General features: G+C 41.3%; 1 protein-coding gene across 4 annotated transcripts in view; it reads right to left on the reverse strand.

Annotated features, from left to right (window-relative positions):
• Positions 1-17,381, reverse strand: part of TENM1 (teneurin transmembrane protein 1) — a 774,232-nt gene that overhangs the window by 51,696 nt on the left and 705,155 nt on the right. The gene's annotated exons all lie outside the window — the stretch shown is intronic.

The following is a 17,381-nucleotide window of genomic DNA, read 5'->3' on the forward strand; positions in this document are numbered from 1 at the left end:
GCATCAATTTTCAATCCTTTTCATGTCATGGCACACATAAACTAATTACTAAAATTGTGTGACACAACAAAAACCATATATTTTGCCAATATGAGAAAAATAAGTATAATTTTGATTGATTTACAAAAAAAAAGCAATACTACTAATTACCTACCCTTTTTGCTCCAATGTGACTTTTTAAAAAATTAGGTGCCTATACTTGTGTATAAGTATTTCTGGTACCCAGAATTAACCAATCATATGCAACCTTATTATGCAACATGACCAGTAAGATGCAACTCTGTTATATAATCTATGATTTACATATTTATGGTTCAAGACAGGGTATTCACACCAGATATGGCTATTATTGTGCTGGCTGTTGTCATTGTTTTTTTTAAATTTGACAATCTAAGGGAAAAGAGGTCAGTGCCCCTGACTGAACAGTCAGTATTGCATGCTTTAAAAATTCTTGCAGCACACTGGTTAAAAATCGATGCTCTAGAGCAGTGTTTTTCAGAGTGTGGTCTTCAGACAAGGAGCAAGAGCATTACCTGGGAGCTTGTTAGAAATGTGAATTCTCAGTCCCTCCCTTAGACCTATTGAATCAGAATCTCTGGGGGTGGAGGCCCAGCCAACTATGTTTTAACAAGCTTCCAAGTGATTCTAATGCACACTACAGTTTGAAGACCAGTGCTTTAGGGCTTCTGTGTCACTATAATATGCAAATCTCTCTCACTGTCCTGTAGATGTATGGAAGAGCAAACTTATAGAGGCTTCTGGAAAACAGAATGCTGGAGAAACCGGATTTTACTCTAACTGCAAACTTTTGGGACAGGACCTTCCATTAGCATAGACATAGTATCCACCTTGTGGAAAATTTAGGTCCAATACATCAGTTGGTGATTTGAAATACTAAGGTGTAGTGCACTATTACCTAGCTTGACCTGGCTCACTACATATCTCCCTTTCCTCAACAAAGAAATAGATTGATTTGTTCTTTCACTGAATGTTTGATAAGTACAATATCTGTGCTAAGCTTTGTGCTAGGCTTTGGAGATTCAAAAGACTGCTATGACATTACTCACTGTGTTATAAAGAAGGAGGCAGCAGAGAAAGTATGAAAGCACTTTCCAGACTAGGAGTCAGGAGGCAGGGTATTACCAGAGAAGGTTCTACCTAAGCAGGGACTGAAATGATCAGTAGGAGAGGACTGTGGTAAAAATGAAGGGAGGGGAAGCAGAGTTGAGGGCAATCTAGTCAGAGGTAACAGCATGTGTGAAGGCCCAGAGGTTAGAGATAGTATGGACCATTCACGTTACTACAAACAATTAAGTAAGGCTGAATGTATGGGAGTGATGAACAATGGAATCAAGAGGTAGGCAGTGCTAGGTATTATGAACTAAATAGTGACCCCCTCAAATTTGTATGTTGAAGCCCTAACCCCCAATGTGACTGTATTTGCCAATAGGACCATTAAAAAACTAATAAAAGTAAAATAGGGTCATAAGAGTGGGGTTCTATTTCAATGAGACTGGTATCCTTATAAGAAGCTGGAGACACCAGGAGTGTGTTCTCACAGAGAAAGACCCCATATGAGGACACAGTAAGAGGATGGTCTTCTGCAAGCCAAAGAGAGAGGCCTCAGGAGAAACCAAACCTGTTTCTTGAACTTCTAGCCTCCAGAACGGTGAGAAAAAAAATGTCTTTTGTTAAAGCCACCCAATCTGTGGTATTTTGTTAAGGAAGCTGTAGCAGACTAATACACAAGATAATGGAGAAATGTACATGTCTATATTTATTCTGATGGCCGTGGGAAACTGCTGAAGGGCTTTAAGTGGGAGTGTGCTATAGTCTATCTGATCTGGGTACAAGAGGGATCACACTGGCTGCTCTTAAAACCAAATGGAGGAGGAGGAGAGATGGGAGGCAGGCTGATATTTAAGAGCCTCCTACAGTGGTCCAGGAGAGGGATGATAGTGGCCTGAGCGAAGATGACAACAGGTTATAACAGGAGATTGGTTTTGTAAGGTTTTTTAAAGTTGAATTTGTATGTAAATTGGAACAAGTACATTTACCTATTAAATGAAACTCAGATAGTTGTTTTTCTTAACGTACTATTTATTTTTACCTTTCTGTGCATATAAAAACTTAAACATTTTCAAACCTATATTATCTCTCTTATTTGTAACCTGGGGACTGCCTGTAAATGGATATGAGACACATAACGAGTTAAAAATGAAGATGTGTGTGTGTGTGTGTGTGTGTGTGTGTGTGTGTGTGGTATACCTTGTGCCATGTTGCAGGCACTGGGGACCCACAGACCAGCCAAACATGGCTCCACTCTAGTTGCTTTCTGGACACAGCTGTTGGCCCAATTCCTGCCCTGACATCTCCTCCATAGGTATTATTTATCACTGGGCACATCTCAGAGAACTGTACTGCATGTCCTCTCACCCCACCACTCACTTACTAAATACGTTATTTCTCCTCTCTTAGCCTAGAGAAAGGCAGACACATCTTTCCCTTTCCTGGTCAAGATAGTAACAGTAACATACCTACTCTTCTTTGTGACTTGAGTGAATCCCCAAGGAAAGCTTTTCTTTTCTTAATGAATTCAAATGGTTGAAAATAAGATGCAGACTTTCATCATATTCTGAGTCCTGCTATTTCCCTGGGTGGAAGAGGCCTTACACTCAGCAATTAAGTAGATAAAGGCCAGTCTGAAATAAGATCCTCACTCTAATTCTGTCTTCTAATGGAGGACATCTAATGATGTTGTAAAGAACACAAAGATTGTCTTTGACCTCTTTAGCACCACTCGGGGCCCTTTGCTCCCTGAGTCTGAGTGTCTCTCCCAGGCAACCAGCAACCTCATTCTATCCCCATGTCTTTGTGTGCCCCCAACCTCCACACAGGTTGGCTGTCTTAAGTTGGTACCATATGCCTCTGGGCAGCTAGGAATTGGAATGCTAATGGAGTATAAAGCTGAGCTGGTGTCCTGCATGTTCTACAGAGCCTTTCGGACTGGGGCCATTGGATATACATTAAGCAGCAACTTGTACAGTTCCTAGAGCAGTTTGGTGTGATGTGTTCCTCAGCACGTCTGTCTGAGGCCTTTCCATGTCAGTGCCCTGCCACCGAGAGTGAGTGCCTGCTGCTGCGGGGGGCACTGCCTCCTCCGTGCCATGTGCCCCCACCAGGGGCCTCAGCATTGTGCTTTCACAGAGCTATCTGTGTGCTGGTCCTATGGCATGCTGTTGCCCAGGAAATGAGCTGGGGTGGGCTGAGGAAGAGAGAATGTGTTTATTTCAGTACAACACTCCTATTCAGATTGAGTCTGAAGTCAGTGACCCAGAAAAAACAAAGCCAGCAGAAATGACATTCTAATTATCCCCAGTCTGAGAGTGGAGGCCAGGGCAGAGGCCGGGGACAGCACACACCTGGCAGGAGTCAGAGAAGGACATGTTTCAGACTCTGCTCTCTGCTGTCAAGGCTGCCTCAAGATAAGGGCTGCTCATTGGGAGATAAGCTGTGAAATTCTCCAACTTGCTCAACCTGATTTAAGTCAATATTATCGGTGTCATGTTTATTAGATTTAATATTACCTCAAAAATACACCAGCTATTGTGTCTACTTGTTTTATTTTCTATCAAATAATTCACCCTCTGGCATTTTCCTGTAACTAAAGTGACCTCTGTACGTCTGAGATACTTTCTCTACCAGCACCACAGAATTCCTTTAATTCCCATCTGATTCTGCTGGGCAGCTTGTCTGTGAAATCTACTCAGATGAAAGATATGTGGCTACTTAGTAGTCTAGGATCTGCTTTTTCACAAATGACCTTTTCACCTTTCTTAGATTGTCATTTCCTTTTATATCCTCATGTTAAATACTCCTATTTCCAGGTAATTTTTCAAGGAACTGGTGCTTCAGACTTACACAATAGAAACACGCTATTTCCTTCCAAGGCATTTTCTTAACACACCCCATACATGGAATGGAGTCCGAGCTGCTTCTGGTGGTCACAATGTGCTACTTCGGTGGGGCTAAGAATAACCCCTGATCGCTGCTGGCACTTATCTGAGTAGTTTATGGGAGAAATCAACATTTCTTTTTGGGCTGTGAGAGCAATAAGAAGTGTAGGCAGAACCGTGACACTCTGGAAGTTGTGACCCAGCCCACAGGCAAACCATTTGGCTGAATTTGCGGTGGTTGCCCCGCCTTGTAAAAATACATTAATTTATTTGAAATGTCAAAATGTATTTAAACTAAACTAGCATTAAAGGTCACTAGGATAGCTGCCAGCTGGTGGGTCTGCCCATCTTCCGATAACCTTCCCTGAGAAAGATCTGTGAGTGGAAAGGGGCCCTTGGTCTGGACATCAAGCCTCGACAGCACTATGTCTTTCTCTGCTAATCAAAACTTTGCCTTGAAGGGCCTTGACTCTCAGGTCAGCCAGTCCCATGATTAGCTGACAGATCCAGCTAATTTTGACCTAAGTAGCAGTTTATAAAGAGGCATAATCATATAGGCAAAAAATTTACATGTAAAAGTAATCTTGAAATATGAACCTTTGATTAAGTTAAAGTAGAAAATCCTTCAGTTATAAACTTAATCCCACAATGTAGACACAGACTATAATTTGTATACTTGGGCTCTCTTTACTGATCTCAAGGCTGGGCCCTTCTTTTTTTTTTTGACAGAGACAGAGTCAGAGAGAGAGATAGATAGGGACAGACAGACAGAACAGAGAGAGATGAGAAGCATCAATCATTAGTTTTTCGTTGCAACGCCTTAGTTGTTCATTGATTACTTTCTCATATGTGCCTTGACCAGGGGACTACAGCAGATTGAGTGACCCCTTGCTCAAGCCAGCGACCTTGGGCTCAAGCTGGTGAGCCTTGCTCAAACCAGATGAGTGCATGTTCAAGCTGGCAACCTCGGGGTTTCGAACCTGGGTCCTCCATGTCCCAGTCTGACGCTCTGTCCACTGTGCCACTGCCTGGTCAGGCAAGATTGGGACCTTCTTTACTAGCATTTAGCCCTAGGCAAATGAGGTCTCCTCTAGGAGTCTCTGCTTCTCTCATCTGTTACAAAAGGAAGAGAGGCTAATGATAATGTAGCTATTTCTGAGAGTTATTATTACTCTATACTGGGTTCCTCTCAAGAAAGTGAAGTGAGATAGTGATATAAAGTGGTAAGCCCAGTGCTTAAGGGATGATAATTGGTATTAAAATTAATAATGGTTTCAAAGTCATAGATCTTTAGAGCCAGAAGGAATCTAGTTCAGTTCAATATAGTTTCCTTTCAACTCTACCTCCCAGATTTCAGCTGTCTCACATAATGTCTTTTTTTAATTTTTTATTTTTTATACATAAAGTTTTATTAATTTTAATGGGGTGACATCAATAAATCAGGGTACATATATTCAAAGAAAACATGTCCAGGTTATCTTGTCATTCAATTATGTTGCATACCCATCACCCAAAGTCAGATTGTTCTCCGTCACCTTCTATCTAGTTTTCTTTGTGCCCCTCCCCACATAATGTCTTCATGAATTTTGCCTTACCTGTATGCCACTTGCATTCTTATTGACTTAATATTCTTCTTTAAATTGATGTACTTTTAAAATATAAATAGGCACTGCCCCTTCCTTTGAACTGGTCTTAATCAATAACATCTACAGGCTCACTCACCTAAGACTTTAAAAAACGTAACTATTGTTTACTGAGTGCTTCCTATGTGTCAGGTTCTTTACATCAGTGTTTTTCAACCACTGGCCTGCCAGAAATTTTGTACCGGTCTGGAAAAGAATTAACCACCCTGAGCTTGTATGAAGATTATAGGGTTTATAATCATTGCGTCTATAATCTTCATATAACATCAGGGTGGTTAACTCTTTCACAGATGGGCAAGAAATTTCTGGAGGACCAGTGGTTAAAACCACTGCTTTACATGGGTTATTACTTTATATTCCAAAAATGATCACTTGAAAATGAAATTATTAATATATTCACTGTCAGATATGTGCTGTGAGCCCCTATGCCATCTGATTCCTTATCTAGAAGAGTGGACACATTTTTTCATGCTCTCCTTATCAAGTCTGGCCTCCCTTTTACTTCATTTAAATCAATGTGAAGGGGGTACTCTCTTTGGCTGAGAAGGTCAAAGCTCATTGCAGGTTGAGCAATTTGTATTTGTCATCTCTTATCTTACAGTTCAATGCTTTATAGTGCCTACTTTGTGCCAGGCACAATAGTAAATAAAACAGGTCCTCTCCCTTGATTATGTCAAGGACAAATCAGGGAATGTAGATACAGAAACAGGTCATTTCAAAATAATGTGGTGAAATGCTATGATAGACATATGGCCAGGTCTGGAAAAGAATTAACCACTCTGAGATTGTATGAAGATTATAGGGTTTATAATCATTGACATGGGAACACAGAGGAGGCAGTTTGGAGCAATACTCCTAGGAAAGAAATGTAATCTTAATCTTAAAGGATGAAGCAAAGGTATTGAGAAGAAGCAAGGTAGGATTGCAGCAGAGGGAAAGGAGCGAACAAAAGGACAGAGCATGAAAGTCCATAGGAGTGACAGAATTAACCATGGTCTGGTATTACTAGAACATAAAGTAGGGTAGGTAGTGGTGGAAAATGAAATTAAAATATTTGCCAGGGTCATGGTTTAAGTTTCTCCACTGAAGCACTATTGTTATTTGGGGCCAGATAATTCTTTGTTGTGAGGCTGTCCTGTGCATGGTAAATAAAATATTTGCAGCATTCCTTATTCACTAGATGCCAGTAGCACCTCCTTCTGAGTTGTGACAACCAAAAATCTGTCCTGATATTTCCAAGTGTCTCCTGAGCAACAAAACTGTCCCTTGTTGAGAAACAATGGACTAAGTCATGGCAGGCTGTGTATACTAAGAACTTTAGACTTAGACTGTGAGTATTAAGGAAAGAGTCAATGAAGGTCTTTAAAGTTGGGAGCTAACATGGTCAGACTTGTATTTTAGAAAGATCACTTAGGCTACAGTTTTGGGGGCAGGCTGGAGGGATACCAGGCTGATGATGCAGGAGAACCTATTTGGAGGCCAGCAGTAACTTCACCTATTAAAACGGTCTCTCATTCAACAACCTGGCAAATATCCGAGTGCTGATCCAGACAGACCATAGTCCCTGCCTTTGTGGTACCAAGAGTTTGGAAAACTGCTTTGCATACTTTATTTTTATTTTATTTTAATTTTTTACAAAGCCCATTGAGAATCCAATGAAAGCTCTGTTCTTTGTCCCTAGAAAAAGGCTCAGATATAGTAGAAGAAAGTGGTCAGGAGCTCAGGCTCTGGAATCAAGACTCCCTGGGCTGAAAATTCTGTTATTTTCTAGCTCTGACCTTGGAACAAATCAGTTAATCTCTCTGAGCCTCAATTTTCTCATCTAGAAATTGGGTATAGTAATAATATCTCCTCAAGAAAAATAAATTGCACGCAGCACTTAGCACAGTGCTAGGTACACAGAAATAGTTCTGTAAGGCTGTTTTATTATTATTATAGAACATGCCTGTGTTTCTCTCGTCTCTGTCTGGCTATTGCAATGTTCTCTTCCTTGGCTATCACATGAACTACTGAATACAACCATATAGTCATGCTCTTTTAATGTGTCTCCTGTTTCTGTTATCAGATATTTTCTCCTGATATTTCATTCCTTGAGAACCCTTCTAAGCTATGTGTCATCCAAGAAATACTTGTTTTATATTGGGACATACTATTTCACATACACTTTCCAGCTGATTTCAAGGCTAGTGCTTTAGCTTATTACTTGGATCCCCCATTGTTATCAGTAACAGTACTCTTAGTATAATTCCAAGTGTAAAACATGGTTTTTTAATTATTCCCTTTGTTCTGACAATGAATATCTGTCTATCTTATTTTAGGCACTATGCTAGGAATTAGGGAGCCAGTTCTAACAATGATGGACTGGATCCTGCCCTCACAGAGTTTACAGTCGTTTACTGACTATTTTCTTTATTTCCCAGTATATACAAGGAGGTACTAGTGACATAGATCAGTAAACCACTTCTGTTCCATTCCATCCATTTTAAGGAATTAGCTTTTATGGAAGAGCCTCAAAAACATATCATGGGGTTTGACCTGTGGTGGCACAGTGGATAAAGTGATGACCTGGAACACTGAGGTCGCTGGTTCAAAACCCTGCACTTGCCTGGTCAAAGCACATATGGGAGTTGATGCTTCCTGTTCCTTCTCCTTTTATCTCTCTCTCTCTTTCTCTCTTTCACTCTCTCTCTCATTCTCTCACCTCTCTAAAATGAATAAATTTTAAAAAAACCCCAAAACCAATGACATTAAAGAAAACACATATCATGGCTGATGCTATCTTTTACAATTGCTACCAAGTGCTAATAACTTATTTTCTCAAATTCATGCTGGGAAAAAAAAAAGTTGTTTGTCAAAAGACCGTCTCTCCCCATCCCAAATATGATACTTGAATTCTTCCTTTACCACATTTCTACCTTTATGGCTCATTTGAAAAACAACTGATTTTCTCTGAGGCCTCTTCAGTGAGGATTTCCAGGAAGTATGATGATTTCACTTGCAGTGTGCCAGTCTGGAGAAGATGCAGTGATGGTACTGAGTGCTCGCTGCCACGTGGTCTGCCAGCCCCACATAGAGTTCCCCATGCTTCTAAAAGCTGACAGCTTCCAACTGTTAGCATCACTTTTTGCCAGTTTTCAAATGGCCTTCTCACTTTTGACACTGATACTGTCTAAGCTTTTATAAAAGAGGAAAAAAAACCATCCGGAGAAAATTTGGTTTTCTGCAGTTGGAAAATATCTTGATACCTTTGAGAGTGATGACCCATATTGATCTCAGTTTTAAAAAGTGGAAATTATTAGAAGATGAAATATACTGGGGTTACATAAACTTGTCAACTGGCAAATTATTTCCTATTATCTCATATCAATTCTTTTGTGTTTCTCTGTATCATGGAGGGAGAGTTTGAGGAACTTCCAAACCTTTGGTCAAATGCACCAGCATGGTCTGTCTCCACAACTGTCCAATCAGAATAACTGATTCTCTGACACTGGAGTCGAATTAGTCATTGCAGATGAATAGCCAGGATCAATATAATCAAGAGTCACAACTAGACTGCTCTTCAGAATCATTCTGCTGCACAGCCTGTAGATTAAATTGCATCTACACCAATATTCCTAAAATATTTTGGAAGTGGAGGAAGCAAACCAAAGCAAAACAAAACAAAGCAACTCCTGGTGTGTTTTATCTTCTAATAATTTTCACCTTTTAAAAGCAAGATCAACGGGGGTCATCACACTGAAAAGTGTAATTGTGCTTTCCAAATGCAGAATACGAAACTTTTCTAATGGCTTGTATAAGCTTGAAGAAGCGCAGACAGTTTCAGGGTCAAAATAAAATATTGAATTTGTGGTCACTAACATGACTGTTGTAGAGACTATCACTTCCAGGCCTACCCTATCATGCATTCACTCTTTCCTCTTTAGTAATAAATTCCCATTATTTCATCTGTGCACACTGCTGTCTAGAATTGAAGACATTCGAGCCTTATTTGCAATTAACTGTAGCCATGTGATCAATTTCACTGCAATCACATAGAAGAGGGAATGTGGAAACATCCACACGTTTAAATTCTTGCTTTGAAAGGCTGCTTAAGGAAAGCTAAGCCAATTGGAAGGAGCCTTTTTCTTTTGGCCCTTTCTTCAATTCTGCAATATGGACATACGGGTGAGAATTTTAGTACATGTCCTAGACCAGGGGTCCCCAAACTACAGCCTGTGGGCTGCATGCAGCCCCTTGAGGCCATTTATCCAGCTCCCACCACACTTCCAGAAGGGGCACTTCTTTCATTGGTGGTCAGGGAGAGAAGCATAGTTCCCATTGAAATACTGGTCAGTTTGTTGATTTAAATTTATTTGTTCTTTATTTTAAATATTGTATTTGTTCCCGTTTTGTTTTTTTTTACTTTAAAATAAGATATGTGCAGTGTGCATAGGGATTTATTCATAGTTAATTTTTTTTTTTTATAGTCCGGCCCTCCAACGGTCTGAGGGACAGTGAACTGGCCCCCTGTGTAAAAAGTTTGGGGACTCCTGTCCTAGACTATGAAGTGCCATGAAAATGGAGGTTACATGTTAAAATGACAATGCAGAAACACAGCAAATGAGTCCCAGATGACCTCTCAAAACTGCCATTACAGTTTTGGACTATGCATCTAGCCTGGCTGCTATCTTGCTTATGTCACAGTTATGTTGGAGTGTGGGAGGAGGTTCTGTTATTTCCAGCTGAATCTAATCACAATGAAGAAGATGTACTATTAGGCTTTGTTCTTGACTAGTGCCATTGACTATACCATTATGATCAAACTGGTTGGACAAAATTCTAGTGTTTTTTTTTTTTTTTAAGTTAGAGGAGGAGACATATGAGACAGACGCTCGCATGTGCCTCAACTGGGATGCACCCAGCAGCCCCTGTCTGGGGCGATGCTTGAATCTACTGAGCTATTTTTAGCACCTGAGGCTGATGCTTGTACCAACTGAGCTATCCTCAGTGTCTGGGGCCAAAGCTCCCAATAGAGCCATTGGCTGGAGGAAAGGAAGAGGGAGAGAAGGGGGAGAGGGAGGGAGAGAGAAGCAGATGGTTGTTTCTCTTTTGTGCCTGGACCAAGAATCAAACCTGGGATATCCATAAGCTGGGCTGACACTCCGTCCACTGAGCAAAGTGGCCATGGCCACAAAATTCTAATTTTATATCTCCACATAGATCACTGGTGTTTCCAAAATTACATTAAATTGAAATAAATTAATGTCTGAAAGTAACTGACACATGTGGTAAAGTCCGTTGAAGTAGCCCGTTGTTAAGAGGATGACTAATTGTTTAAACTTAGTGATTAACCTTAAGCATTTCTGAATACCCAGTGCTCCATCTTTGGGTACTTGTTCAAGTTGCTCTTCTAGCTCCATGACTCATTCAGAAACAGTGCTTCTCTAGTACATTGTAAGTACCTGTTTGCCTTCTTGTATTCTCTATTAGGGCTGTGAATCTTCAAGGGCAGGGAGGAAGCCTCATTCATTTTTGTATTCCCAGTATGTGGTGTTACAGTTGGTAAATGCTGAATGAAAACATTACTGCTCATTGACTGTAACATTTTCAGTCCATGCAAACATTAAAAACATTATACAACAAATTGTCTCTAAGAAAAACTATTTTTCATCAACATGTTGGAGTCAGTAAGTCTGGGTTCCCAGAGACCCACTGAAATTAGTGTGAGTTTCTATCCTTCCTCAATTTTAAGACATGTATTTCCCACTCCCTCCATATTTTAACATTTCTAATGTGAAGATGTGTCTTATAATCAATGTATACATTTAGTGGAGCATTTTTTCCCACCATCCAAAGTTATCAAATTGGTGCTATTTCTTACAATCCATGTTGTCTTAGAATTGAGGAAATATAGTTATTCTATTTTAGTCCACAGACTTATGGGGTCTCTGAGACTCTTTCAATGAAGTATGTGAGGTCAAAACTATTTTTAAAATGATAGTATTTGATTTTTATACTTTCTCACGAAAGTACAGCGGAGTTTCCCAGAGGCTACCTAAGGCTAGTATACCTTTGTGTTATTTTTTAAATGTGCCCTTTTGCTTGACCAGTGGTGGCTCAGTGGATAAAGTGTCAAGCCAGAAGCTAAGGTTGCCAGTTTAAAACCCTGAGGTCGCTGGCTCTAAGCGGGGGCTTTTTAGCTGAGGTTACTGACTTGAGCAGGGAATCGTCCACAAGATCCCAAAGCTCGCCAGCTTGAGCCCAAAGGTCACTGGCATGAAAGCCCAAAGTTGCTGGCTTGAGCAAGGGGACACTGGCTTGGCCCTAGTCAAGGCACATATGAGAAGCTCAATGTACAACCAAAGTGAAATCACCTACAAGGTGATGCTTTTCACCTTCCCTTCCTGTTTCTCTCTCTCTTTTGCAAAAACAAACAAACAAACAAACAAACAAACAAAAAAGCCCCACACTTTAGTAAGCTAAATATTGACATACAAAACCCACATACAAAAAGAAAAGCTCTTTGGGGTTCCCATAATTTTTTATAAGTGTAAATGGGTCCTGACACCAAAAACTTGAGTCTGGTTATCCTAGGGGAAAGAAACAGTGAATAAAGCCATATATATATATATATATATATATATATATATATATATATATATATATATATATATATATATATATATATTGACACTTGTGAATACACAGAATGTTTAACCACTTCCAGTTTTCAATTTACAGTCAGAGTCATCTATCAGCAGGATATGGAGGCCCAGTGTGAAAACTACAGCATGTCCTTCAGACTCCATGGCTAATTTGTTTGTAAATTTGATTGTTATCATAAGAAGAACATATTGTACATGATGCTACTTGCAGATTTACTATTTGTATCATTCTATATCTTGGGCTTTATCGTTAGAGACAAAGACCTTAACCCCTTCAGCACTTCTGAGATTAGAGGGAGGAACATGAAAGCATTACTTTTTTTTTTCTTTTGAGTCTCTAATTTAATTTTACATGTATTTATTAAATCCTTACTGGATATGCAGCACTGTGGGAGATATACATACAGGAAGAGAGACAACTAAGGAACAGTCCAAAGTGACATAAAATAAAATGTGAGGCCAGGTGCTGAGGCCATAAATTCTGAGAATTCAAAGTGAAGTGAGGACCACTGTGAGTCTTTATGCATAAGAGGTGGGGTTCCTGCCCTCTTAACCAAGGTTTTGCTGCATAGGAGCCAGGAAAGAAAAAGAAGCTCCAGAAATCATTCTGCTGAGTTTCTTCCTGCTGAGAAGTTGCAGAAACTTGTCTGTTGCAGGTTGTTAATATCATAGTACTGGCTCGATGGGGTATACCGAGTTTCCAATTCCCTTTGGCACCTAAAACAATTTACAGGCCAGAGGTATGACTGCACGCCTGTTTGGAAATGGTCTGATTTCATTGATCAGCCACTCTGAGATTATGTTTTCATTTCTGTAGCTACTGCTAACCCTTTTTCCAGTATAACATTTCAGGCAGGACCTATTAAAAATTTCACCATGGAGATATTAAGACATAAATGCGCAGGTTTTTAAAAGGGAAGAGAAATATTACAACTCATGATTGCTTTGCTCAAAAGTTTACTTCAAGTTAGACTAGAATTCCACAGATTGCCTCTCTTATCTTAACTCTGTAATGTTTCCAAATGATAAGGATACCAATAAGAGCAGATGGTCTAATGAACATGGAGAGGGAAGATTTAACTGGTCCTATTTTCATTAGGCTTTCAGTGTGCTTCTGGGTTTTGCCCACCACTTCCCTGTGTGTAATACAAAACAGCATGCACTCAACAGATGGCCCAGCTCAGGCTTCATGTTTCCAGAACTCTGGAGACTGGCCACCTGACCACTTACCATGTGTCCAGAATCATTTAAGGAAGTGAGTAGGGTATGAACTTAAGCCTGAACAAAAGCACAAAACAGTGAGATGAATATTGAGTGCCTGAGCTTCAACAGGAGAGGAGTCAGAATCACTCTCATGAACACTGAGTGCCACTCCTTGAGAACTCCCAATACCAGCTTCTGTGCATCCAGCACTGATGAAATCCTCAGTGGCAAACAGTCCACTCTAATTAATGTTACATCCAAACTGTAAGCATAGCTGAGTGACTCCAGCAGCAACAATGACATGAAAATTTAACACCTCATTGCACAGTGTGCTAGTTATTAAGCTATTGTCTCACAGCTCCAAATTCACCCCTTTAAAGATGCTGCTTTGTCACGCTGGGGTTGGTGTTCTGTGAACTACATTTCTCCTTTGCCAGCTGGATTTCTGATAGGTCCCGACACTATGGGAAATAAAGGGGTTTGGGAAGGCTAAAGGAGAGAGAAGGGACTTGCTCCTTCCTGCTTGCTTTCTGTTCCTGCAACAGCAGCCCTTCACCCTGGCAGCCATAGCTGGCTGCACTAAACAGCTCCTTCGGTACTCCAGGCATCAGCCTCATCACGACCCCTCCAGGGGACCTGAAGCAGCTGGCTGGCATCCTCTTCTCAGAGGAGTAGGTCCCATCTCAATGGAGTAAACAAATCTTCCATCTTTCTAGGTTCTGATAATTCCAGCCAATTTTCATTGTTTCCCCAGCCCTGGAGGTGGTGGCTGCTTCCTGCATATATTATTTCTCTTTTCTCTTCAACCTTCTAACACCTGTATAGCTCATTCCCAATATTAAATTCTCTCTGCTAAAATAACTAATGTGGTTTCCACTTTCCTGACTGAGTCCTGACTGATATTCACAGCATTAACTCATATACAAGGACAGAGAAAGAACAATGCCCATTGTAGGCCAGTGGGAATAGAAAACTAAAAAAGGTGAACAAGAACCAGCAAAGACTACCTTGACCCCAGAGAACTTATTAGCCACTAGCATCCTCTTTGTATCTGCTGACCTGTGAAGCTGCCCTGTCTAGAAAATATGCATATGAAATTAATTCACTGTGTTTGGACTCTATGAAGTTGGTTATTATTGGCTTTATCCAGTTTCTGACTCTCTGAAACAGCCATGCTAATGTCATTATTCTCCAAAAACTTCTCATCTTGTGATTTTTTTTTTTTTTTATTTCTCTGAAGCTGGAAACGGGGAGAGACAGTCAGAAAGACTCCCGCATGCCCCCGACCGGGATTCACCCGGCACGCCCACCAGGGGCAACGCTCTGCCCACCAGGGGGTCATGCTCTGCCCCTCCGGGGCATCGCTCTGCCACGACCAGAGCCACTCCAGCGCCTGGGGCAGAGGGCAAGGAGCCATCCCCAGCGCCCGGGCCATCCCTGCTCCAATGGAGCCTCGGCTGCGGGAGGGGAAGAGAGAGACAGAGAGGAAGGGGGGGGGTGGAGAAGCAAATGGGCGCTTCTCCTATGTGCCCTGGCCGGGAATTGAACCCGGGTCCCCCGCATGCCAGGCCGACGCTCTACCACTGAGCCAACCGGCCAGGGCCTCATCTTGTGATTTTTGAGAATAATTTCAGGATAGATAATGCCACTTTCCCATGTGGCTTTTGGAGACAGAATTCTGCACTGAATGGTTCAGAAGGTTGGCCCATGACATTTTCCATAAGCTTAGAATTTACTTATAAGTAATAATACATTGGGTATTTACTACTAAATATCTGTTATATTTCTCTTGCAAGTATCCTTGTCAGACAGTGGGATTTTTCTTTTGGAATACTCTTTTTGACTTAAAGTTGAATGTGTATTCTGAGATGGACCAAAAGAATATGTGCTCTTCTTATGGATCTCAAGATAAACACCACTTAATAGTTGTAGCCTCTTGGTAAATGTTTTATATGTCCCTGGGTTCACTTTTCTAAATATCCTAATTTTGCATGAAAAGATGACACTCCTGATGACAACCAACAAAACTTTCTCTTTTAATTGTGTTTCCGTCTAATAAAGGTATGTCGGCACTGATTCATGTACTTCCCTGTCTCATTGTTAACAGAGAGCTGGGCTATGTTTAAAGGTATAGTCTGAAATAAAGTTAGGCCAACTGGCTTACATTGGGACTTGGTCCAGGATGTTGGCTGTATAAACCCTAGATAACCACTGAATTTACCAACCAGATATTTCTGTATCTTAGGGAGTTTCAGGTTTATTTCAGGTCATGGCACCTGCTGAGCAAACTGTGTGGAAGACTGAGTGGTTCCAAAGTAGTTTGCAAGCTTTGCATCTTATGACTCTCTCTGAACTTTGAAGATGCTTTTTCCTCTAGTGCTTAATAGTTTTAATAAGAGCTAATGTGCCATTGTCCTTTGTGTGAAAAGAGGACACTGCTGAGGGAGTTTTATTTATGTGATAAATTATGTTTTCAATATAGCATTGAACACGGTACTTGACTTTTATTTTAAGGCCCCTGACAACTCTGGCTATCCGCTTGTGCGCAGATATTTTAGCAGCATTTGGATATGCTAGAGTTGAAGATGTTGGCCCATTGTTCTCTATTTCCTATATAAACCACCTGAACTGTTATTTTGGAGAGAGCAATGCAAATATTGCAAAGATTTCTGATACTAGGTTATTATACCCCAATTGTGATTTTTCTTAAGAGATGCATGCCTGAAAACTGCACATAAAAAACGTGTTTAAATGAATTTGGCAAAGGGAAATGATATTTAAATGAATTCTGTGGATCATCTTATTGCAATACTTTTCCCAGTTTATAATTTTTTTAAGTTTGAGTTTTTATATATTAGAATTTTAGCGTGATGTCAGAGAAATAGCGCCGTGAGGAGCACAACCGACAAATCTCCCCAAAATTTCAACAAGCTCATCAACCAGAGACAGAAAAATCTATCCTTGGAGCATCCGGGAGTTCCACACACTGAAGGCAAAGGTAGAATCAAGCAAAAAATGGACTAAATATATAATCAACCCTGAAGGAAATAAGTCAGACAAAGGAACACTCTGCCTTCCTCACTAACCTGAGCAAAGGCTGCTTTCACTTGGAACTGAGAGTGGCAGGGGCTAAGGGTGTGGAGGAAGCTAGGCTGCGGCACAGACGTTCGTTCAAGCTGAGGAAAGAGTGTGCTTGTGGTGAATCAGCCCACGCGAGCAGACGCCCGCACGCCACGAGCAGACACCGGTGCCACGAGCAGCAGCTGCCAGCGGCCCGCGCGAGGAGTGCGCCAAAGCGAACTTCCCTATGCCCGAGCTTCTCTGGGTGGGCGAGGCGCCTCACCCAGCCATTCAAGCTAACAATCAAGTGTCAGGGGAGGGGCGCGCGGGCAGCTTGCAGTTCTTTCTGGAGCAGATCAGCGGATCCAATTGCTGAAATTAGCTTAACCCACAGTCTGCTCACCTCCCAACTGACGTACGTGGCTCTAATTGACAAGATCTCTCTCAGTTCAGCGATCTAAGATAAGAGGTGTGGTATTTTTTAGTGCCTCTTGCTAAAGGGGCGGGGGAAACTTCTGATTGGCAGAGCTTTCATACTCAGGGATATACGCTAAAAAGAGGGACTTGGCAGATGTTAAGACCTCCTGTAGTGCAGGCAACAACTAGGGCATCTTCTTCCCAGCCAAAACAGGCTACAAAGTGTAGAAAGCCTGGGGAGAGTGGTCCCACAGAGTGCTAGGTGTGCTGAACAGGCCTGGAGGCTCATAGAAAGTCACCTTGAGAGCAATTGGCTCCCAACCCCACCTGACTACGCAGGTGGCTCTGACTGCCAGAGCCTTACCCAGAGCCCTGCGTTGAGTGGGGATAGAGTGGGGATTTGCTAGCTCTTTGAGCCTCTTACTGCCCAGGAAGAGGCAGCGGCAGCCTCATAGCTG

Source organism: Saccopteryx leptura, chromosome X, assembly GCF_036850995.1.
Source record: "Saccopteryx leptura isolate mSacLep1 chromosome X, mSacLep1_pri_phased_curated, whole genome shotgun sequence".
Taxonomy (NCBI): Eukaryota; Metazoa; Chordata; class Mammalia; order Chiroptera; family Emballonuridae; genus Saccopteryx; species Saccopteryx leptura.